Source organism: Zalophus californianus, chromosome 17, assembly GCF_009762305.2.
Source record: "Zalophus californianus isolate mZalCal1 chromosome 17, mZalCal1.pri.v2, whole genome shotgun sequence".
Classification (NCBI taxonomy): Eukaryota; Metazoa; Chordata; class Mammalia; order Carnivora; family Otariidae; genus Zalophus; species Zalophus californianus.
Genome location: NC_045611.1, coordinates 46,484,270 through 46,510,415, shown reverse-complemented (window position 1 = coordinate 46,510,415; position 26,146 = coordinate 46,484,270).

Genomic DNA, 26,146 nt, shown 5'->3' with positions numbered 1-26,146 from the left:
TTTGGAAGGAACCGTCGAAAATCAAGCTACTGCTCAGCTCTCTATTTCTGATGTGGATCCTAATTTCTAATGCCGTTCTATCTTGTGATTCCTGCCAAGAGCTGCAAGCTGGGGGAGAGCCCATCACAGGGATTGTGACCCCTCTGGCCACATCACAGTGGACTCTGGACCCCTGTGGAGGGGTGTTGCACTGCTGTTGGCTTGTGTTCTGCTTTCCCGATTAGTGGCAGTTTGCAACAATGAACTCAGTCTGACTCTACTTCCCTCCTCTTTCTCCTGATATGTGCACCTCGGGAAGGCAGCTTGATTACTAAGTGCAGCTGTCCTCAGATGAGGCTGATCTTCTTCATGCTGCTCACTGGATAAATGATCAGGACAAAAGGGGTAGGGGTTGTATTAAAATGATTCTGAAAATTGTTGAATATTCAGGTTTTTGTCCTGACCGATTCCTGGATATGGTGTGTCTTTCTCTCTCTCTCTCTCTTTTCTTAAAGATTTTATTTATTTATTTGACAGAGAGAGAAAGAGAGCACAAGCAAAGGGAGCCGCAGGAAGAGGGAGGCAGAGGGAGAAGGAGAAGCAGGCTCCCCGCTGAGCAAGGAGCCTGATGCAGGGCTTGATCCCAGGACTCTGAGATCATGACCTGAGCCGAAGGCAGACGCTTAACCGGCTGAGCCACCCAGGTGCCCCATGGTGTGTCTTTCTCATTAACTTTTATAAAAATGTTTTTCTCTTGAAAAAAGCATAGAAGACACTAGGGAATCCCTTACTGCAGAGATAAAAGAACTAAAATCCAGTCAGGCCAAAATTTAAAATGCTACAACTGAGATGCAAACCCAAACAGATGCCATAAAAATGTTTTTCTGTGAAAATGCTTTTGTCCCTTATTGCATCCAACCCTTCTGGATAAAAAGTTTGAATGAGAATTTTATAAAATAAATTTGGAATTCTTAAGTACACACACACACATATGCACACAAACTGTTACAGCTAATAACTTAATAACTGAATTCAGGAAAGTTGCAGGATACAAGATCAATATACAAATTTCACTTGAATTTTTATACACTACCAATGATCATTAATGAATGAAATTAAGAAAACAGTTCCATTTACCATAGCATCAAAGTGAATAAAATACATAGGAATAAATTTAACCAAGGAAGTGAAATACTTGTACACTGAAAACTACCGAACATTGCCGAAAGAAATTAAAGAAGACATAAATAAATGGAAAGATACCCCAGGTTCATTTATTGGAAGACTTAATATTGTCAAGATGACAATGCTCTCCAAATTGACCTACAGATTCAATATAATCCCTATCAAAATTACCTTTTTTGTAGAAATGGACAAGCTTATCCTAAAATTCATATGGAATTGCAAGGGGCCCCAATTGCAATTTTAAGCAGTCTTAAAAAAGAATAAAATTATAGGATTCACACTTTCGAGTTTCAAGACTTAGTACAAAACTACAGTAATCAGGGGCGCCTGGGTGGCTCAGTTGGTTAAGCGACTGCCTTCGGCTCAGGTCATGATCCTAGAGTCCCGGGATCGAGTCCCACGTCGGACTCCCTGCTCGGCGGGGAGTCTGCTTCTCCCTCTGACCCTCTTCCCTCTCATGCTCTCTATCTCTCATTCTCTCTCTCTCTCAAATAAATAAATAAAATCTTAAAAAAAAAAAAAACTACAGTAATCAAAACAGTGTGGTACTGGCATAAGGATAGACATATAGATCCATGGAATAAAATTGAGAGTCCAGAAAAAATCTCATCTACATTCAATTGATTTCCTGCAAAGGTATCAATACCATCCAATGGGAAGAGAATTGCTTTTTCAACAAATGGTGTGAGACAACTGGATGACCATGTAAAAGAATGAAATCGAATCCTTACCTCACACCATATACAAAAATCAACTCACAGTGGATCAAAGACTTAAATCTAAGAGCCAAAACTATAAAGTTCTTAGAAAATATAGCAGTCAATCTTCATGACCTTGGATTTGGCAATTGATTCTTAGATATGGCACCAAAAGCACAAGCCACAGAAACAAAGATAGATAAATTGGACTTCCTCCAAGTTAAAAACTGATGTGCATCAAAGGACACCATCAAGAGAGTGAAAAGACAACCTACAGAATGGAAAAGAATATTTGCAAATCATTATCTTATAAAAGCCTAGTATCCAGAATATAGAAAGAACTTTCACGCTCAACCATGAAAAAATAGCCCAGTTTTTAAATGGGCAGAGAACACGAATAGATACTCCTTTCTGCAAAGAAGATATACAAGTGGTTGATAAATATACGGAAATATGTTCAACATCATTAGTCATTATGGAAATGCAAATCGAAACCACAATGAGACACCACTTTACACCCACTAAGATGACTATGAGCAAAAGCGTGGAAAATAACAAATGTTGGTGGTGATGTGAAAAATTGGAACCTCAGACACTGTGGGTCTGTGGGAATGTGAAATGGTACAGCTGCTTGGGAAGGCAGTCTGACAGGTCTTCAAAAAGTTAAACATAGGGGCACCTGGGTGGCTCAGTCGTTAAGCGTCTGCCTTCCGCTCGGGTCATGATCCCAGGGTCCTGGGATCGAGCCCCGCATCGGACTCCCTGCTCCGCGGGAAGCCTGCCTCTCCCTCTCCTGCTCCCCCTGCTTGTGTTCCCTCTCTCGCTGTGTCTCTCTCTGTCAAATAAATAAATAAAATCTTAAAAAAAAAAAGTTAAACATAGAATTACCGTATGACCTGGCAATTTCATTCCTACACATATACCTAAGGAGCATTGAAAACGTGTTCACACAAAAACGTGTCCGTGAATGTTCAGAGCAGCATTGTTCATAATAGCTGAGAAGAGGAAGTAACCCAAATGTGTATCAACTGATGAACGGTTAAACAAAATGAAATATATCCATACAATGGAATATTATTCAGCCAGAAAAAGGATCGGAGGTGGGGAGGAATGAGTACACTACAACATGAAGTCGCCTTGAAAACCTTATGCTCAATGAAAGAAAGCAACATACGATATGATTCCATTTCTGTGAAATGCCCAGAATAGGCAAATCCATAGGGACAGAAAATAGACTAGTGGTTGCCAGGGGATGAGGAGAGGAGGAAGGGAGAGTGACTCTTATTGGTAGTTTCTTTATGGAGGGATGAAATGTTCTGGAGCTATATGGTGAAGATGGTTGTACAACACTGTGAATGTACTAAAAGCCATTGAATTGTACATTTTTAAAGATTTTATTTATTTATTTATTGGAGAGAGGGAGAGAGGGAGAGAGAAGGAGCAGGGCAGAGGGAGAGGGACAAGCAGACTCTCCACTGAGGAGGGAGCCCGATGCGGGGCTCGATCCTAGGACACCGGGATCATGACCTGAGCCAAAGGCAGACGCTTAACCGACTGAGCCACCCAGGCGCCCCTGAATTGTACATTTTTAAATGACTAACGTGGAGACAATATATTATGTGAATTTTACCTCAATAATAAAAAAAAGTTTGGGAAAAAAATGTAAAGTGATGACAACTGAATGAGCCACACTGATGTTGTAACAAAAAAGGAGAAACACAACCTTGGCCCCTGGGGAGGTACCAGAGTCGGGGGAGAGACTTTGGTGGTCTGCATCTTTCAGAACTTCTCCGGGAAGCCGAAGTGTTGCTGGCTATCCCTCCAACCAGTCACAGTTGACCAAGCTGATGAGGAGACAGCAGGAGGTGACCCCGGCCCTGAATGCATCCCCCTGCCATCCGTGCTCATGAGGTGGACAAACTGGCAATCACAGAAAAGCAAAATGTTTGGAACTGCCTGCTTCGGGCATTCCCTCTGAAAACAGGCCCTGAACTGAACCATCTGGACTGGCCTGGCAAGCCTGGGGTGGGAAGGCCCCAGAGCAGAGGCTACCCTGGGGGTCCTGTAAACCTGTCCTGCCTGATCGGCACATGTCACATCCTCATAGTGATGAAGTCTTTGCTTCTGGGGATCCCACACGTCCCTTCTGGGATTATTCTTGGGTGTGTTGTACCCTAACACGTCTTTCCAGTCAGCTTTGGCCTGGTGACCAGAAGGTGCTGGCCCTAAGCTGATGTCTCAGGCACCACAGATGTTCGTCTAGAAACTTGAGGAAGCCACACGGCTTTCTAGGACAGATCATTCTGGTTAATGGGGTTTGCCTTAACTGGCTAAGTCCTGGACCATGGGGGCCATAACTGACCACCGCCTTGGGGGTCCGACTGATAATGATTTGGCTATAAGGTTGCCTTGGCCAAGGGTCAATGGAGGCGACTGCAGAGAAGAGTGAGCCTAGCAGGCCCGAGTTAGCTCTCTTTAGAAAGACCCGATCACTAGGTTGGCCATTGGCTGGCCCCTGGGAATTTGGCATTGGTAGCATTCCCATCATTCCCCGAGTGAGGAGGGTTGTCCACTGAGCTGGGATCATGCAAACACGTGGTTTACGCCAAGCACTTGCCTTCCTTCTTGGAGTCCACAATTTTGGTACATGCCAAGCCGAGGCTGCCTATGTGACTGGCCCCCCAGTAAAAACCTCAGATGCTGAAATTCTAGCGGGCTTCCTTGGGCAGAAACATCACACAGATGTTGCTACATTTTGGTTGTGCTCTGTGATCCTTCATGGGAGGAAGAGAGCACAAGGAAACCCACATGTGCCTTTTCCCCAGATGACTTGGCTGTGTATCCTTAGTACATTGTTGTAATAAATCTTAGCTGAGTACAACCATATGCCGAGTCCCATGAGTCCTTCTAGAAAACCTCCAAACGTGGTGGGTAGGCTTGGGGACACCCAACACCATTCCTGTAATCTTTAGAGTCCATTCAAGTTTGCCATAGCCCGATAATGTTTTTTGCAGCAAAAGGATCCAGGTCAAAATCACATGCAATGGGGGGGCGCCTGGGTGGCTCAGTTGGTTGAACGTCCAACTCTTGATTTTGGCTCAGGTCATGTTCTCAGGGTCATGAGATCGAGCCCTGCAACAGGCTCCGCACTCAGCGGGGATCTGCTTGAGGATTCTTTCTCTCCCTCTCCCTCTGCCCCTCCCTCCTTCTCTGCCTTTCTCTCTCTCTCTCTCTCTCTAATTAAAAAAAAAATCACGTGCAATGGCTTCGAGCTGTCATGTCTCTATAGTCTCCTCCCATCTGGAACCGTTCCTCTGTCACTTTTATACTCTCATGAGCTTGACAGTTTTAAACCTTATAAGCCAGTTTTGCTTTATAGCATGTCCCTCAGTTTGGTTCTGTCTGATGTTTCCTTCTAGATTCAGATTAAGCATCTTTGGCAAGAATATCACAGAAGTGACATTTTGTCCTCATTGCATTCCATCAGGTGGTGCAGGACTTCAGCTTGTCCTATTATTGATGAGGCTCACCTCAATCACTTGATTGAAGGTGGTGTCTGCCAACCTTCACTGCCAAGCTATTCTTTTTTTTTTTTTTTAAGGTTTTATTTATTTATTTGAGAGAGAGAACAAGCATAAAGCAGGGGGAGCAGCAGAGGGAGAGGGAGAAGCGGGCCCCCTGCCCAGCACGGAGCCCAACGTGGGACTAGATCCCAGGACCCTGGGATCATGACCTGAGCCGAACGCAGACACTTAACCAACTGAGCCACCCGGGCGCCCCCTCTTTCTCTTTCTAAATAGTGTTTTGTGGGTAGCATCTTTAAAAGCCCTGTGTGCAAGGTTGGCCCTTGGCTGACATCTGGAATCTTGGATTTGGGAAGTGAGAAGAGACTGATAAGGGTGGATCCCTGGGCCTGGATTGTGTAAACAATATGGTTTATGTTACTTTCCTTCTGGAATTCTGCTACATGCTAAGAATTAGGTACATGCTACGTTCGGCATAAGCCACATTGTTAGGGAATGGTGGGGACACCTCCAGAAGCCAAATTTCCAGATGCCAGTCAAGGGCCAACGTTGCAAGCAGGCCCTTCTAAAGACCGAAGCCTTGGGGCGCCCGGGTGGCTCAGTTGTTTAAGCGTCTGACTCTCAGTTTCAGCTTGGGTCATGATCTCAGGATCACGGTCTCAGGGTTGTGAGATCAAGCCCCAAGCCGGACTCCATGCTCGGGGAGGCGTCTGCTCAAGATCCTTTCCCCTCCTACTCTCTCCCCTTCTGCCCCTTCCCCTGCTCATGCTTGCACTCTCTCGCTTTCTCACTTGCTTTCTCTCTGAAATAAATAAATAATGTTTATAAAATCTTTTTAAATAAATAAATAAAGCCTTTCCTGAAGCCTCAGACCTGCTATGGTCTTTTCTTCAGAGTGCCCCATTCAGTTCTTTGTAGCCACGCCCCCGAACCTCTTTTAGTTACCATTCTAAAATATACAGAACCTCCTTTCTTATCCATCTGACTCAACAGCCCAACCCTCTCTCCCCCACTGAAAGGCTGTGACCTTGAAGCCATCGGAATCAGTAATCTGGGTGTGAGGCCAACATCTTCCATATGATGTTTGCAGTGGGGTAGCCTTCCACCGCCTCCTGGAGACATTGTCCGAAAGCTTTTGAGAAGGGACCTGAAGGGCAGGAGCACAGGGAGTCCGCTTTTCGAACTCTTCTTGGTGGCCAGTGTCTGGAGTCGAGTTATTTTAGATCACAGGCCACAGGCAGAGAAGAATCCCTTAGCAGAGTGCAGTTCCTTCCATCTCTGCTTACAAACTGGCCAGTTCTTGCCCGAGCTCATCTCTCTTAGGAGGATATTGCAAAAAGCAGAAAGGGGCAGGCTCCACATCAACACTGAGCTATAGGCTCAGGTGAACAGCGACCTGCTAACCTCATTGTCAAACAGGAGAGTTCTACAATATTTTTTTCCTCCCGACATAATAAAAGTCACTGGCTTCTCCTTCCGCCATAGCTGGTCTCTGCCACCTGCCGCACCTCTTAGATGTTTATTTTTCATATCAGCACCCCACTTCTGGTACCAATTTCTATACTAATTCAGAGGCAGACGAGGCTGTTGTAACAGCCTCTAAAACACAGTACCCCGAGCCACATGGAAGCTCACCTCCCATCTAATATTTTGCAGGTTGGTGGGCAGTCCAGGAAGGGTAGATGGCTCTGATTCTTGATCTGTCAGTTCTACCACCTTCAGCATGTGGTACATGGACCCTTCCAGGTCCATCTCTAGGTCCAAGGAAGCTACTGAAATTGCTATTTCACAGGCGCACCTTGGTGGCTCAGTCAGTTAAGCATAGGATTCTTGTTTTCAACTCAGGTCATGATCTCAGGGTGGTGAGATAGAGCCCTGCGTGGGGCTGCATGCTCAGCGGGGAGTCTACTTGAGATGCTCTCTCTCCCTCTCCCTCTACCCTCCCCAGCCCCTCCCTCTCTCTCTCTCTAAAAAAAATAAATAAATAAATCCTGAAATTGCTATTTCCCATCCAGTGGGGAGGCAGAGAATGGGAAGTATAGGAGATTAGCTTTGCTTTTAAGGAGATGAACTAGAAATTGCACACAATATCTGTATTCACATCCCATTGGCCTGAACTTAGTCACATGGTCACATCTAGCTTCAGAAGAGACTGGAAAATGTAGTCCGTGGCTGGGTGGCCAGCTCAAATTTGGGGGCTTTTATTACTGAAAGGGAAAATGGATATTGAGAGACCTGATAAATTTAGCAGTCTCTCTCATGGACAGTGTAGGATTAACTACTCAATGTCCTCCAGTGTCCCTTCCCTCCATATCTCTGGTTACAAGTTTTCCTGGAATAAAAACCACATTTCCCAGCTTCCCTTGTAGCCAAGCGTGGCCATGTGACTAAGTTCCAGCTAATGGAAATGTAAGGGAAAGTGATGTGTGCAACTTCTGATATGTGACTTTAAGGTTGAGGGGAGCATGCCCTTTCCATCTCCTCTTCAACATTCCTGCTTCTGGGAAGGTGGATGTGACAGCTGGAGCTACATCATGGGCCATGAGAACAAGAGCCACCTCCTAAGGTTGGCAGAATGAGAAGCCAGAAGCAGCCTAGACCCTAGACAATGGTGGAGTCACCATGCCCAACCTGACCGGACCACAACAGAATTTTACCTAAGAGAGAAATAAACTCATATCTTCTCTAAATTACCATGATTTTGAGTATCTATAACACCTAGCCAAATTTTCAGAGAATCCTAATTTTCACAGAGAATGCCATAATTCATGTACCTTTTTCAACTTGCTTTTTTCACTCAACATTACATTTTGTACACATATCCATATTGGTTTATGTATATCTGATTTTTTTTTTCTTTTTGCACAGTTCCTTCAGAAGTCATTTCCCTGAGGCTCTTTATTTTATTGTGGCAAAATAAACAGAACATAAATTTTCCATTTTAACTTTTTTTTTTTTTTTAGTAATCTGTACACCCAACATGGGGCTCAAACTTACAACCCTGAGATCGAGAGTCCCATGCTCTATCGACTGAGCCAGTCAGTTGCCCCTTAACCACTTTTAAGTGTATAATTCAGTGGCATTAAATACATTCACAATGTCGTAGAAGCACCACTATCCTTTCCAGCACTTTTTCATCATCCCAAACGTTTAAATTTAATTAATTAATTAATGTACCCATTAAACAATAACTCTCCCTCCCCCCTCCCCCACAGCCCCTCTACTCTACCTTCTGTCTCTATAAATTTGCCTATTCTAGGCTCCTCATGTAAGTGGAATCTTATAATAGCTGACCTTTTGTGTCTGGTCTAATCATTCACCTTAACTACTGTATGACATAGTATCTGTTCCCTTGTTTAGGTCACCTCCGTCATCCTTTAATTAAGTCTCATCATTTATTCCAAAAGGAGCTCGGGCATCTTTTCCTGGTATTTAGGCGATGCACCTTACTTTTTTGTTGTATAAGAGAATGGACTCTTTCTTTATGAATTATACTTTCAATTAGTCGTTGCCTTTGTTATCAGAGTGCTATTGATTTTTTTTTTGCAGGTTGGTCTTATACCCAGCAGAATTGCTAAAATTTCCTCTTGGTTCTTTGCCGGGAATTTTTCTAATTAACTTGGGTATTTGTTAACAGGCAGTCTCCTTATATTAGGTTGATGATTCCCTTTTATCTCTAGTTGGGTCACAAAAGTTTTATTATAAGTGAGTGTTGAATTCCACCCAGTGTTTTTCCTTCTGTAATTTGTTAATAGGGCATATTACATTAGTAAATTTTCTTTTAAATTTTTATTGTGAAGGGGAGCCTGGCTGGGTCAGTCAGGAGAGCATGCGACTCTTGATCTCAGGGTTGTGAGTTCAAGCCCCATGTTGGGTGTAGAGATTACATTTAAAAAAAGAAGAAGAAGAAGAAGACCTTTGAAAATTTTTATTGTGGAGGGGCGCCTGGGTGGCTCAGTCAGTTAAGCATCTGCCTTCGGCTCAGGTCATGATCCCAGGGTCTTCGGATCGAGCCCTAGGTCGGGCTCCCTGCTCAGTGGGGAATCTGCTCATCCCCCTACCCCCCCCCCAACTTGTGCTCTCTCTCTCTCAAATAAATAAATAAATTTTTTAAAAAAAATTTTATTGTGGAATTGTCTGCACCTATTGATATTAGGTAGAAAAGTGGAGCAGATGCTCTAATATGCCACCTAGATCTCCTCTGGATGGAGGATGGAGGCATTCTTTCCACCAGCTGCCAGGAGTGTTGGTGGTTCATGGTTTACAGCTGAGCCTCTGTCTGGGCAAGACCCTCTGCTGTAGAGAACCATCTTGCTCAAGCTCATGCTTCTTTCCGAGGGGCAGCCCACATTCCACGTCTGGTCAGTAAGAGGGACAAAAGCCTGGCTCCATGCCTCAGTGAGGGACAACCCAGAAGGGCCTTCCCAGCTCCAGGTTCCCCATCAGATGGACTGAGGCCCTTGCTGCAACCGTATCAGCTTCTCCCAGCACCTGCCGTGCCCCCTCTCTTCCTCACACACATGTCCCAGAAAGCGCTCCCCACTAACCGTCCCCTCGTGCTGCAGATAACAGCTCAGAGTCTGTCTCCCGGGAAACCCTACATGTCACTGACTGCGTGTATGTATGTGTGTTTACTTCTAAACAAAAATAAGGGGCACCTGGGTGGCTCAGTCCGTTAAGTGTCTGCCTTCGGCTCAGGTCATGATCCCAGGGTCCTGGGTTCGAGTCCCGCGTCGGGCTCCCTGCTCAGCGGGAAGCCTGCTTCTCCCTCTCCCTCTGCAGAGCGTCCTCTGATCCTTTGCTCCTCCTCAGGACTGCCTTGTCTCCCCATAGTCAATCCAAGGTGCACATGGGGCACTTCTGAAACCCCCCCTCCAGTGTCCAGCCAGTGTCAGTAATGACGGGGCGCTTGCCAGACTGTGGCATTAGTAAAGATTGCAGACGTCGCCCTCGTCCTAACATGGCAGATCGGTTACTTGCCCACCATTTCCCCTTCCTGGCTAACAGAACCCTGATCTTTCTGTCGGTGCGGCAAAGCGCCAGCCCCAGGAGAAGAGCTAGAGACTGCCAGCCATGTCTCGCCTGTTCTCCTTTGCCGGATGCTTGCACTTGCAAACGCCGGTGCAGAAAAAGTAGCCGTGTGACCAGTTCTGCGCAAGGGAATTCTGCCTGGTGGCCTTGCCCTTCCCACTTCTTCCTGCCTTGTGTGGTTACAGTATGCGCAGCTGAGGCTGTCATCCTGGAGGATAAAAGCCAATCATGCTAAAGATGCTGGAGGGGAAAGAGAAAGAGCCAGTCTCCTCCAGGACCTAATTCAGCCACGGACCCACCCTGAGGCGAGGGGTGGGGGCCACTCACTCATAGGCAGTCACAGCTCAGATCCCGGATGCGGCGGCAGGGCCCACGTGTCATTTCCACCATGCCGCAGATCCGCAGAACCAGGCCGACCTCGGCAGGGGTAGGGGTAAGAAAGGGGCCTGCCCCCTGCCACCCTGCAGCCTACTCACCCCTGCCCCACACTCACGCAGCCTTGCTGCCCAGCAGTGCCTGTCCCTGCCACTTTCCTGCTACTGACTCAGCAGCCTTGCCCTTGACATCTTCCCTGAGGACATCATCATGCCTAGAGGGGTCCTCAGGAGCCTCCCCCTGGTCTCCCCAGCCATCCCTACCTCCCCTCTCCAGTCACCCCAGCCTAGGCTCCCTGACTTTCCAGGGCAGTAAGTAATAAGCCCAAGCTTCTAGAACCCAAAACAGTGGTTTTCAAATTTCAGGGGGTGACTCGTTGATAAAGTCACAATTAGCACTTTTTAAAAATGAAATACAGTAAAAAATTGATTTGTCCGAGTAGATCACACATAGGAAGGGTAAATATTGCTGCAAGAAATTCTGTTTACTTATATGTATACTGATTGTTATGGAAAATGTATTTCTTTTTTTTTAAGATTTTATTTATTTATTTGAGAGAGAGAACAAGCTGAGGGGAGAGGCAGAGGGAGAAGCAGGCTCCCTGCTGAGCAGGGAACCCGATGTGGGGCTCTATTCCAGGGATCTGGGATCATGACCTGAGCTGAAGGCAGACGCTTAACCCACTGAGCCACCCAGGCGCCCCTGGAAAATGTATTTCTTACTGAGATTACGGTTACCACATTCAGAAAGACATTATGCCTTGAAGTTCCTAGCTCATGCCCAGAAAAAACTGATGTTGGGCCCCACCTCCCCACCTCTGCCTCAGGCCATTTTCAGAAAAAGGCCCCTGTGTTCACCCAGCTGCTCAGTTCTAAGCCCCTGGCCTGGTCCTGGACTTCTCTCTCTCTCTCTCTCCCCTTCTCCCACACCACATCCCCATCCAACCCAACAGCAAATCCCGTTTCTTTCCTTCAAGATATACACAGAATCTGCCCTACTTCTGGGGCCACTGGGCTCTGGGTCAGGCAGGATCACCTCTCACCTTGATTAGGACTCATCTAGCTAGCTCCCTGGCAGCAGGACCCAGGCAAAGCACCCTGCACATAGTAGGTGCTGCACACAGTAGGTGCTCCTCTCTAGGCTGATTGCACTGCCTCCTCAGGCCCCTCTCTGTGTGGGTGGAAGGGGCAGGCCTGGGCTTTGAAGTCACTTGGCCAGCCTCCTTCCACTGTCCTCCTCTAGCACCCTACCCCCCCCAGCCTGTTATCTGATCTCCCCCCATATGGGCCCCTTGTATCCCCTCCTCCTGGCAACAGGGCCTCTGGAGTTTTTGAGAAGTTGAGCCCAGCAGCTCCACACCCTGCCCCCTCCACACACACACACACACACACACACACACCAGGGCTGGTTGCTCCCTCCCTGCATTCCATGGACACAGTCGTGAGAGCTGATTCATCCCAGGGACAATTTCCAGATCCCTGATCTCCAGTCCGCAAGGGACCCTCTGGGATCTCCCTGTTCATTTCTGGGGTCACAACCCTCCCTTCTGCCTGGCCGGTGCCGATCCAGACAAAGGGATGATGAGTGATGCCTTCAACACACTGAAGGTCATTTAACTAGCCTCCTGGGGTTATGGCCAGGCCAGACAATAGGACTCGAGGCTTGGGGAAAGAATGCAACGCGGAGCTGGGCAGTGGACAGACCAGCTGACGCCAATCCAGCTGTGAGGAAGCCGGGTAGCAGCACAGATTTCCTCTGATTTCACTGAGCGTGAAATTGCACACATATGAGGTCATCCTCTGACCTGGGACGCAGGCCCAAGGACCAAAATTCACAGCTCATGAGCCCCTTGGTTATTGTAACTATTTAAAAAGGGCTCAGCGTTCTGGGGTGTTCTTCTGGGGGGTTTGTGCTAATTTTTTTTTTTCATAACTAGAAAGTTAGAGAGCTCTGTTCCAGTCCCAAACCTCTGGCCAAGAATTTACCTCACCTTGCCAGTAAAATTTTCCTTACGAGTGTCTTTTTTTTTTTAAGATTTTATTGACTTTTGACACAGAGAGAGAAACAGCGAGAGAGGGAACACAAGCAGGGGGAGTGGGAGAGGGAGAAGCAGGCTTCCTGCCGAGCAGGGAGCCCGATGCAGGGCTCGATCCCAGGACCTAGAGATCATGACCTGAGCAGAAGGCAGACGCTTAACTGACTGAGCCACCCAGGCACCCCTCCTGTGTTATGTTTAAGAATCATCTGGGATATTTGGTATTTAAAGTATTTGTAATGCTTAAGAATTTGGCATCAGCAAAAATATGACAGATTTATCCTGTAGATGGAAGTCTTCCAACGTAAAGTGCATAATTAAGTAATCCATTATTTCAGACTTGTAATTTTTCACCGATACTTGCAAGAGAATTTTTCTAGGTGAGTACTGGAATGTTTAAAAGATCTTGATACTCTTATAATTTATTATAAGAGTTAAGTACCTGGGAAAGTTTCATTTCTTAGGCACTTCTGTTGAGCTTCCAAAGAAAATCAAACAGTTTAAAATGTGAAAGCAGAATATTAAAGGGAAATTAATTAACTAAGATTCTATATGGGATACAAAGCTGTTGAAACTGGAATGGGTTGACCATTAATCAAAGACCTCCCCGAAAAGTGACTGGTAAAATTTGCTAGATTTATAAATAGAATAAATGGAAATAAACTTTGAAGCTTAAGGAAGACAATGTGTGTTTTTTTTTTTTTATTGGTAGCTCTTTTGTTTTTTGGTTTTTGGTTTTTTTAAGTAGGCTCCGTGCCCAACATGGGGCTTGAACTCACGACCCTGAGATCGAGAGTCATATGCTCTACAGACTGAGCCAGCCAGGCACCGCCCCCCTTTTTTTAAGTATATTGGTAGGTTTTTTTAAATGTTTTATTTATTTATTCATGAAAGTCAGAGAGAGAGAGAGAGAGAGAGAGAGAGAGGCAGAGGCAGAGGGAGAAGCAGCCTCCCCGCTGAGCAGGGAGCCCGATGCGGGGCTCGATCCCAGGACCCTGGGATCATGACCTGAGCTGAAGGCAGACGCTTAACCATCTGAGCCACCCAGGCGCCCCTTTATTGGAGTTTTAACACATCGAAGATTAACTTAAAACAGTAATCAGGGGCGCCCGGGTGGCTCAGTCCATTAAGCGTCTGACTCTTGATTTCGGCTCGGGTCATGATCTCAGGGTGGTGAGATGGAGCCCCGCATAGGGCTCCCTGCTCAGCAGGGGGGTCTGCTTAGGATTCTCTCTCTCCCTCTGCCCCTCCCCGCGCCCCCTCTAAAATAAATAAATAAATAATCTTAAGACAAAACAGGTATCAGTCTGTTTTTTTTTTTTTTAAGATTTTTTAATTTAAATTTTTGACAGAGAGAGAGAAACAGCGAGAGCGGGAACACAAGCAGGGGGAGTGGGAGAGGGAGAAGCAGGCTTCCCATTGAGCAGGGAGCCCGACGCAGGGCTTGATCCCAGGACCCTGGGATCATGACCTGAACCGATGGCAGACGCTTAACGACCGAGCCACCCAGGTGCCCTGTAATCAGTCTTTTCTGTGCACGAGTGTCTCTCCCAATGACACCAGAAAACTCACACAGATGCTCCATCCTCTGTCACTGTCTAGAAGTCATCTCCCTCACCAGGATGAGTCACTGATTTCCTTTAGAGAAATGGGGCCTGGACACAGCTAATTGGCCCCCAAATCCACCTCCCAGTTGTGGGAGGCAGCCTCTGAAATGGCCCCCAGGCATCCCCACCTCCTCTGGAGGGTGGGCTGGACCTACCGCCTCGCTTCTAGCAAACAGAATATTGCAAATTGATGGGATGTCACTTCTGAGATTAGCTTGCCAATGGACTGTGGCTTCCAGCTTGCCTACCCTCTCTCTCTCACCTGCTCTCTTGCTCAGAGGGAAGCCATGCTGGGAGCTGCCCTGTGGCAAGGGCCACATGGCAAGGAATTGATGTCTCTGGCCAACAGCCAACAAAGACCTGAGGCCTGCCAGCAAGCACACCAGTAAAGCACTCTCCTGCAGTTGCTTTACAATGACCACAGCTCCAGCTAACACCTTACTTCTAATTTTGGGAGAGACCCTGAGCCAGAGATGCCAGATTCCTGACCACAGAAAATACACAACAGTGTCTATTGTTTTAAGTCACTAAGTTGAGGGTGGCGGTGGGGAGTTGTTTGTTATACAGCAGTAGTTAACTAACACAATAGTGATAGAATCTTCCTAGGCATAAGAGACCCCCAGAAAGAAAACCTACATTTCCCACACTCCCTTGCAGCCAGGCCTGGTCATGTGGCGTGTGGTAGTGGTGACAAGCCCATCCAACCACCTAGACAAGACCAACACCCAGAAGGAACCAAGATCCCTGACTGTTTTCATGGTGCAGAGCCATTTCATCAGCCTAGAAAGAAATAGGGAGAGCAAAATAAACTTCTGACTTGGACCTCTGTTAGAATAGCTAAATCTAGGGATGCCAGGGTGGCTCAGTCAGTTAAGTGGCTGCCTTCAGTTCAAGTCATGATCCCAGGGTCCTGGGATCGAGTCCCCGCATTGGGCTCCCTGCTCAGCAGGGAGCCTGCTTCTCCCTCTCCCTCTGCCTGCCGCTCCCCCTGCTTGTGCTCTCTCTCTCTGTCAAATAAATAAATAAAATCTTTAAAAAAAAGCTAAATCTCAGCTTTTCCCAAGCCCAAAAAGATTATGTATAATCTTTTCATTGATACCCCCTTTTTAAAAAAGTTAGCCTCATTCTGATCAATGATAAAATGATAACCAAGATCTTATAGTTTGGTGTACTTAGTACATGCTTCTGGTTCTTCCCCCCAACATATTATATTTGTTAATAAATAGATATTCGCTCATATAAATCATGGGACACCCCACCGCTTAACACATGCGCCATCAGTCAAGCATCAACGCTGTTCTTCTTTCTTTGCCCCAGGGGAGTACTGTTTCTGAAGGCTAGATTCATACATTTCTTTTCTTAGTTTTTTTTTTTTTAAGATTTTATTTATTTATTTGACAGAGACAGAGAGAGAGCACAAGCCAGGGGAGCAGCAGGCAAAGAGAGAGGGAGAAGCAGGCTCCCCACCGAGCAGGGAGTCCGATGCGGGGCTCGATCCCAGGACCCTGGGATCATGACCTGAGCCGAAGGCAAGAGAACTTGAAAAGATTCCTACATTTCTTTTCAAATTCTCTTCCCACGGGCCTGCAGAACCTCTGGCAACCCACGGCCCCCAGTGCCTCAGCTGGCCAGGCTGATGAAAGCTCCTGGCTGCCTTTCTTTCCAAGCCTGAATCTTCAAAGGAGATCCAGGTTACAGACACTTGATATTTGGCAAACACTGCCTTGGAGAAAACTCTGCGCAGCATTCCCCCCGAAGTGTGATTTGCGTCGGCGGGACCCGAGCCCATGGTGTTCAGAGAGTCCTCCCCGCGTGCGGGCCCCCAACGAGTAACCCTGAGGTCCTAGCTCTCTGATTCAGCGGGGCCCGCTCCTGCTGGGGTGGCCAACTTCACAAAGTGATGGCAGGAAGAGTTCTTCACCGAGGGCCACCACCTCAACAAATCCATTTACAAGATTCAATGCACACAAAGCCTGGGGAAAACCTCTGCGGAAGGGGGTATCTGAGGGTAATCATGTTGGGTTTTTTTTTTAAGATTTTATTTATTTATTTGACAGAGAGAGACACAGCGAGAGAGAGAACACAAGCAGGGGGAGTGGGAGAGGGAGAAGCAGGCTCCCCACTGAGCAGGGAGCCTGACGCGGGGCTCGATCCCAGGACCCTGGGATCATGACCTGAGTTGAAGGCAGACGCTTAACGACTGAACCACCCAGGTGCCCCGGTAATCGTGGTTTTTATGCTTGTAGACGGGTCAGCCCAGGATAGCGGCTGCGGGCTCCCCGGTCGGATCCTGGCCGCTCCCCTTCTGGAGTTATCTTGGCCTGTACCTTCAGGATAGCAGCGGAACCTCCCAGAACCTCAGAGGGTTGCTGGGAGCCTTACATGGGACAACATACCTAGGGCTCTTAGCCCAGCACCTGGCACTTAAGATTTCAGAGCCAGGGGCGCCCGGGTGGCTCAGTTGGTTAAGCGCCTGCCTTCAGCTCCGGTCATGATCTCAGGGTCCTGGGATCGAGCCCCACGTTGGACTCCCTGCTTAGTGGGGAGTCTGCTCCTCCCCCTCCCCACCTGCTCTCGAGTCCACCCAGCTCGTGCACACTCTCTCTCAAATAAAAAAATAAAATCCTAAAAAAGAATAATAATAAACTGACAAAGACATTAACACAAGAGCACACATGTTAAGTTTTATGTGACACAGGAGACTTCATTAGAAAATAAAGCCCCAAAGAAAGGGACAGGTGCATTTTTATACCGGATCTGATGAAGAGGGGGCAGGCGTGGAGGCAGGGGGTAGGTCAAGGAGTCTAGGGTAACTGTCGTAACTGGGGGAGGCTTCGCAAGGCCTGTTGACTCTGGTCTCCTGCGTCGGAGATGCGGGCACCCCTTTCCTCTGGGGACAGGGAGGGCACCTGTCACATGGGGGTTATAGGACCTGTTTCAGGGAAGAGGGGCAAAGCGGGAGGGACCTTGGAGTAACCTTCCTACCTCTGCCGCCGTCTCAAACTCCTCCAGCTTAAACTATTCAATCTGCCAAGGTGCCATATTTTGGAGTAGCATGTCCAGAACCCCATCACCTGCCACTTTCCTGTTTCATTCAGAAGATTCTCCTCTATCTGAAGTGTGTTTTCATTGAAATCTCTGCCCTCCAAATCTGCCCACCGTCACCCATGCAGATGTGTTTTTAATTTATTAATGGGTCCCTTAACCGCCAGCACTAAGACCTGACCAGCCAGCCCTGTTCTTGAGACTCCTTTCCTCTTCTGAGGGCTCTCAAGGCAGTAGGGCCCAGCAGGGGCCTAAATGCTTTGAAAGGATTGTCCCAGTGATGTAGGAAGCAAAGGCAAAAGAAAAATGCGATTTCCTTACTCCCTACAGCCCACTGACATGTCCTTGAAACAGGCAGAGGGACCTTCCTCCAGGGACTCAGCTGCCTCGATGCTGACACTTGGCTAAGGGCAAAAGCCTGACCCCCAGGATCCTGTACGTCTACTATAACATATAAAAATTCCTTTGGAAACTTCCTTTATCTCTACCCCCCACGATACATGTTGGCAGTCATCCCCCAAGTATATGACCCGCCGATATACATCTGAAGGGTCTCACGACTGAGTTTTTATTAAACAGTAATAAATGACCTTTCCTAACAATAGCTGCCCCCCCTCAGGATCCTGGAAACCTTGTTTCCAAAATACCTGGGAGGCTTACACTCTCCCTAACCCCCTCCCAACTTCAAAGTATGTAATGGGCCATTCCTTATGACCCCAGTGCAGTTCTTTCTGCCCACAGGCCCTGTCCCCGTACTTTATTTTTTTATTTTTTTTTTAGGATTTTTATTTATTTATTTGTCAGAGAGAGAGAGTACAAGCAGGGGGAGCAGGAGAGGGAGAGGGAGAAGCAGGCTCCCCGCTGAGCAGGGAGCCTGATGTGGGACTCGATCCCAGGACCCTGGGATCATGACCTGAGCCGAAGGCAGACGCTTAATGAGTGAGCCACCCAGGCGTCCCATGTCGCCGTGCTTTAATGAAACCACCTTTTTGCACCGAAGATGTCTCAAGAATTCGTTCTTTCTGTTGGCTCTGAACCCCAACATCTTTCCTACTTCACTAGGAGCTCCCACCACAAATGCCCACAGGGCCAAGCCTGCATTGTGACAGGTGATGGGCCCAGGCATACCACAGCTGGGGTGGGGACCATGACAGCAAAAACCCATGTACTCCTCTAGCCCCTCCCTTCCATCTGAGAGCACAAGCCAGGGCTGCTGGGCCTTCCCACTGGCAAGAGAAGCTGGAAAACCAGACTTTTAGGTGACATCACCCCTGTGGTTTTTCAGTGTTTGCAACCAATAGAACTTTTTTTTTTTTTTAAGGGAGAGAGAGAGCACAAGTGGGGAGGCGTGCAGGGGGAGGGTACAGAGAGAAAGAGAGATTCCCAGGCAGACTTCACGCCCAGCACAGAGCCCAACTCAGGACGATCCTCCGACCCTGAGATCATGACCTGAGCCGAAACCAAGAGTCAACCACTTAACCGACTGAGCCACCCACGCGCCCCCTAATAGACCAGTTTTAAAACATAGCACGTGACCAGTAACCATAGCCAAGTGGGCAAAGGTTAACTCACAGACAAATCACGGAAAAAGAAATGCTAGACGTTCTTAAATACAAGAAAAGATGATCAGCCTTCTTATCACAAGAGAAAGGCGAAGGAAGACTATGATGAGTTCTCATTTTACACTTCTCAGGCCCAAATTCAGAACATTTGATAACACACTGAATCTGCAAACTCATAGGGGCTTGATATTTCACGTCTTTATTTATGCATAAATTACGTGTGGTATTTCATTTAAAAAATGTTTCTAATTGAAGTTCGCTTGACACACAACGTGACATTCATTTCAGGCGTACAACATAGTGATTCGACAATTGGTATTTCACATCATAATCGTTGGTGGGAAAGTAAACTGGGGTTATTTACCACTTCACACCTAACAGGCTATCATAATGATAAAAAAGGGAGGGGTGCCTGGGTCGCTCAGTTGGTTGAGCCACCCACCCTTGATTTCGGCTCAGGTCATGATCTCAGGGTCGTGGGATCATGTTCCACATTGGGCTCTGCACTGGGCATGGAGCCTGCTTAAGATTTTCTCTCTCCTTGGGCACCTGGGTGGCTCAGATGGTTAAGCGTCTGCCTTCGGCTCAGGTCATGATCCCGGGGTCCTGGGATCGAGTCCCGCATCGGGCTCCCCGCTCAGCGGGAAGCCTGCTTCTCCCTCTGCCTCTCTCTCTCTCTCTCTCTGTCTCTGCCTCTCATGAACAAATAAATAAAAAAATCTTAAAAAAAAAAGATTTTCTCTCTCCTTCTGCCCCTCCCTCCATTCATGCTTGCATGCTCTCTCTTTCTCTCTCTCAAAAAAAATAATAATAGGGGTGCTTGGGTGGGCTTAGTTGGTTAAGCGTCTGCCTTCAGCTCAGGTCATGATCCTGGGGTCCTGGGATCGAGTCCCACATCGGGCTCCCTGCTCCGCGGGGAGTCTGCTTCTCCCTCTCCCTCTGCCGCTCCCCCTGCTTGTGCTCTCTCTCTCTCTCAAACAAATAAAATCTTTTAAAAAATAATAATAACAATAAAAAGGAGAAACAAGTATTCGTAAGGAGGTGCAGAAATCAGAGCCCTCTTACGTTGCTGGTGAGGATGTAAAATAGTGCGGCCGCTGTGGAAAACAGTTTGGTTGGTCTTCAAGAAGTTAAACATAGAGTTACCATATGACCCAGCCATCTGCTTCTAGGTATCTACTCTGAAGAACTGAACACAGGACTGAAACAGGTACTTGAAAGGGAATATCCATAGCAGCTTTATGCCTAGTAGCCAAAAGGTGGACAGAAATCAGACACCATCAACGGATGAATGGGTTAACAAAATACAACGGAATATGACCAATCCATAGGAAGGAATGGAGGACCAACTGGTACACGCTAACACATGGATGAACCTGGAAAACGTTATGCTAAGTGAAAGAAGCCAGACACAAGAGAACAAGTATCATATGATTCCACTTACATGAAATATCTAGACTAGATGAGTTCACAGACACAAAAAGTAGCTTAGAGTTTGCCGGGGGCTGTAGGGAGGAGGGAATGGGGAATTATTGCTTAATGGGTGCAGAGTTATGGTTTGAAGTGATGGAAAATTGGGGAAACAGAGAATAGTGATGGTTGCCAAGCATTATGAACGCAGCTAATGCCCCTGCATCATGCACTTAGAAAGGGCTAAATTGGCAAATCTTGTGTTATGTATTTTTTTACCATAATAAAAATGCTGGGGTTTTATTAAGTTGCACCGATGAAAGGCTTTGGGTTTAACTGGATAGAAACAGGTCATGCTCCGAACAAAGAGCTACAGAGCCGGCCCGCCAGCCTGCACTATGGGAGAAGGTGCTTAGGACACATGAGACTCTGAGGGGAAAGCCCAACCCGGGGCCCTTACCAAAACCCATGTGTTTGTTCAGAGCCAAACCCGTGGCCAGACCCTGAGCAATGACCGAGTCAGAGGAGGGCTGCTGGGGTGGGCGCTCCCCGGTCTCATCACTGACCCTGAATCATTGGCCATCCTGAGACATGTTCCACCTACTCCTGGAACCTCAGCAGCTCTGAGGCAGTAACCCTGACTCTTTGTGGTGGCTGAGTACAATCCAACTCCCACAGGAAAGAAGAATGCAAATTGGAATCCAATAATAAACAAATTGAAATTCATGGTGTCAGCACTTTTGTGACATGTGTCAGCATGAGTAATTAGTTTTATAATCATTGTAAGATCACACACAACGGCTTTATCTGCTTTGTCTGGGTTCTTTACAACATCATTCGCAGGCATCCGATATTAGAGTGGTGAAGAGTTGAAGGTGATTGCATTTGGCAGGGGTGTTTAAGCAGTCAGGGAAATCGAGTTGAGAGGAAGCACTGTTGAAAAAAAATTTTTTTTCAAAGAACAAAGATTCGTCAGTATTCCTGTCTGTACACAAGGATGGTAGAGACTCTAGAAGCATGGCAAGATGGCAGCTCGCATGCATTCCTGGTGCGTAATGGGTCAACAAAATTTTATGCACATACCTTATTTTAAGTATCACTTCTTTTATTGAGATAGAATTCACACAACAAAAATATTAATCATTTAAAAGTGTATTACTAAGTGGTTTTTAGCATACTGACAATGTTGTGTAGTTATCATCACTAATTCCAGAACATTCTATCACTTCATTCCCAGCAATCCCCACAGCCCCTGGCAACCACTAATCTACTTTCTGTTTCTGTGAATTTGCCTATTCTGGTCATTCCATATAAAAAGAATCAGTACAACATGTGGTCTTTTGTGTCTGGCTCCTTTACCTTATCATATGCTTTCAAGGTTAACCCGTGTCGGGGGCGCCTGAGTGGCTCAGTATGTTGAGCATCTGCCTTTGGCTCAGGTCGGGATCCCAGAGTCCTGGGATCGAGCCCCACATCCGGGCCCCTGCTCAGTAGGGAGCCTGCTTCTCCCTCTCCCACTCCCTCTGCCGCTCCCCCTGCTTGTGCTCTCTCCCTCTCTCTCAAATAAATAAATAAAATCTTTAAAAAAAAAGTTTCATCGGTGTTGTAGCATGGATCACTACTGCCTCCTTTTTATGGCCAAATAAGCCATTCCGATAATTCCATTGTATTATATTTATTCATTAGTTTATGGGTGTTTTGGTCGTTTCCATCCTTGGGCTATTAGGAAAAATCTTGTTACGAACATTTGTGTGCGTGTTTTTGTGTAGACTTATGTTTTCATTTCTCTTCAGTATACACCTCGGCGTGGAATTGCAGGTCATGTGGTAATTCTAACGTTCAACTTTTTGAGGAACTAACAGACTGTTTTCCAAAGCAGCTACCCCATTTTATGTTCCCACCAGCATTAGAGTGTGAGACTTTCAGGTTTTCCACAACCTCAGCAACACTGTTACTGTGCCTTTAAAAATTATAGCCATGCACATAACTCTTGACCCAGCGGTTCTATTTCTAGAAATGTAAACTATGTGATATAGTGCACGTCAGTAATAAATACATTAGGGGCGCCTGGGTGGCTCAGTCAGTTAAGCATCCAACTCTTGGTTTTGGCTCAGGTCCTGATCTCATGGGTTGTGAGATGGAGCCCTGTGTCTGGCTCCCCACTCAGTGGGAGTCTGCTTGGATATTCTCTCCCTCTTTCCCTTCCCCTGCTCGCTCACTCTCTCTCCTTCTCTGTATGCTTTTTTAAAGATTTTATTTATTTATTTGACAGAGAGAGGGAACACAAGCAGGGGGAGTGGGAGAGGGAGAAGCAGGCTTCCCTGCTGAGCAGGGAGCCCGATGCGGGGCTCAATCCCCTGGGATCATGACCTGAGCCGAAGGCAGACACTTAACGACTGAGCCACCCAGGCGCCCTTCTCCTTCTCTTTAAAATAAATTAATTAATTTTTAAAAGGGCCTCTTTCCTTTAAAAAAAATTTTTTTTAAATAACAAATACACTAGACATCAGATACATCCATAAAATGGAGATCTATGTGGCTGTTATTTAAAAAAAAGGGGGAAGCTCTCTATGTAGTGATATGGAAAGAGCATGAAACTATATTAAATGATAAATGCAGAGTGTCAAACAGGGAGTATATGGTATGTTATTGTTTGTTTAGAGTGTGTGCATGTGAAATATCTCGTATATGTATAGAAAAGCTCTGCAAGAGCATGTCAGAATCCAGGGAAAAACTGGGTGCAGCTGAGGACTCCGGTAGAAGAGAGATTAGCCCTGGGAAACCTCTCTCATACTTTTCAAATTTTATACAAGGCAAATATATGATCCTGATCAAAATGAACACAGTGAGAAAGCTTTAAAACACTGGAAACTAGGGGCACCTGGGTGGCTCAGGCGGTTAAGCATCTACCTTCAGCTCAGGTTGTGATGTCGGGGTCCTGGGATTGAGCACCCCCCCCCCCCCCGCATCGCTCAGTGGGGAGTCTGCTCTCCCTCTGTCCCTCCCCCACCCCGGCTCATGTTCTCATTATCTCTCTCTCTCTCTCTCTCTCAAATAATAAAAATCTTTAAAAAACAAAACAAAACACTGGAAGCCAAACAAAACCTCCATGCAGGCCTGATGTAACCCAGAGGCAGTCTGCCTTGTCTATTTCAACCCTCATCGCTAAGGGAACTGACAACATAGTGAGACAGCTAAGGGACTTCCCCGGGTCACTCAGGAATCAGAGGGGTCACCCGGAGATGCTTCAGCACCCTCATTTGTATAAAGTGAGGGAATACAAAGGGAAATCAGCTGACAATAGCAAAGGGCTGGGAAGGAAGCTGTATTCATTTCCCATTGCTGTTGCAACAAATTACCAGAGCCTTAAGGGCTTAAATTATGAAATTTCTTCTTGTAAGGTTCTGGAGGTTCAAGTCCAAAATCACTGCCACGGGGCTAAAGTCAAGGTGTTGTCAGGGCTGGTTCTTTCTGGAGGCACTGAGTGGAGGGTCCGTGTGCTTGCTTCTCTGAGCTTCTAGCAGCGACTGTTACTTCTGGGCTTTATTCCCAGCCAGATAATCCAGGATAATCTCCCCATCTCAAGATCCTTAACTCAATCACATATGCAAAATCCCTTTTGCCATTCAAGGGTTAGGGCATGGATATGTCTTTGGGGGGGGGGGGGTCATTAATCAGTCCCCACAGGGACCATCCACACACCAGAGAGTCTAACACATTTCTGGTAAACAGATCAGGTAGAGGCTTGGGGACATGAACCAGAGTGAGGTGGTCATTCATTGCATTCAGGAAAGGGCTGCAGGGAAGAGGAAGCCCAGTACAACCAGGGTTCTAGAGTAGACAAGAATGAGAAAAGAGAGCCAAGGTGGGCTCAGATGATAATCTGTCCATGCTTTCTGGACCCTGTCCTCCCCCATCTTCCCCAGCGCCCCAGCCACCCAATATTCACATGCAGGAAAATAAGAACCAGAGGGCAGTTCCCTAAAGAGATCCAGCTCTCGGATAGTCTGAGATGCTAACTAGGATGGGTGCGGGCTTCCAAAAAAAGCCAGCCCTAGTCTGGCACTTGTAGAGGACAGAAGGGGCAGCCGGCAGCGGGGCTCCTGGCCTCTCACCCGCCTACCCCACATGTGAGGCCAGCCTGAAGGCAAGCCCCACACCCAGACACAAAGCTGCCATTCATGCTCCAGCTCAGGGCAGAGGCCTGGAGGGAAACAGTCCAGCATTTATTTATAACAGGAAGCATAGCCCCATCGCCTACAGACGCTAGCCTTGTCCGTCATCTGAGATTGGCAAGGAACAGCAAGGTTCACCAGACAGGACCCAGTCGAGGTGCGCACACCATAATCACGTGGAATTTTTTTTTAAAAAAGATTTTATTTATTTATTTGACAGAGAGAGAGAGACATAGCGAGAGAAGGAACACAAGCAGGGGGAGTGGGAGAGGGAGAAGCAGGCTTCCCGTGGATCAAGGAGCCCCATGCGGGGTTCGATCCCAGGACCCTGGGACAATGACCTGAGCCGAAGGCAGGTGCTCAACGACTGAGCCACCCAGGCGCCCCTCACGTGGACTTTTTTAAAAAAGTACAGGCCAGTTACCTAGTATATATCCCCCATCTTCAATGTCTGATTGTTTCCTGGTTATTAAATGTAGGGTTACATTGTTTTCCCACAAGAATTCTGCATGGGTAATTTTGTGTATTTTCTATAGTGTCACATCAAGAGACACTTGATGTCATATTGTCCCACTGTTGGCGATACTGTTTGATCATTTGGTTAAAGAGGGTGTCTGCCAGGGGCGACTGGGTGACTCAATTGGTTAAGCGTCTGCCTTCAGCTCAGGTCATGATCCCAGGGTCCTGGGATTGAGCCCCATGTCAGGCTCCCTGCTCAGCGGGGAGCCTGCTTCTCCCTCTCCCTCTGCCTGCTGCTCCCCCTGCTTGTGTTCTCTCTCTCTCTCTCTCTCTGTCAGATAAATAAATAAATAAAATCTTAAAAAAAAAAAAAGAGGTTGTCTGCCAGAAACCTGCCCTCACTAGGTAGATACATTTTTCCCATTTATAATGAATAAGTCATTTGTTGGGTAATAATTCTGGACTGTTCTCCAACATTTTATCAATGGTTTTAGCATCCTTTGATGATCCAATTATTTTACTGGGGACCCTCTGTGTCTTTCTAATTTATCTGTAATAAGCCATATTATTTGTTAAAATAAATTGTTTAGTGCCTCTAAACTTGCATAAGCTATGTAGTCTGCCCCTGGTCCACAGGAGGTGCTTAATAATGGTATCAACTTTAAAAATCATCGTTACAATTCATTATGCACAAACAAACCTGCTTCATAAATCAGGCCCCCAAACTCTTCAAGCAATCACACGTGACTAAACTGATATCAGGTTATTTATAACTTCTGTTCCACTAAGTGTGTATTCCTCTCCATAGCACATCATCGTGGAGCCCCATCCTGAACCTGCTGGGGATACTGCAGAACCCTGTACATGGTATAATCATTCTATACCTTCTAAAATTAAAAAAAAAAAAATCCGGACTCCAAGCCACATAGTCCTAAGCCTTTCAAATAAGGGACTTTGTGTGGATCTGTACTAAAAATACCACCAATAATACAATAATTTTACAACGCACAGGAGAAAATGCTTCTCCTAAGGCGGTTGGTACCGATGAGAGGTCACATTTA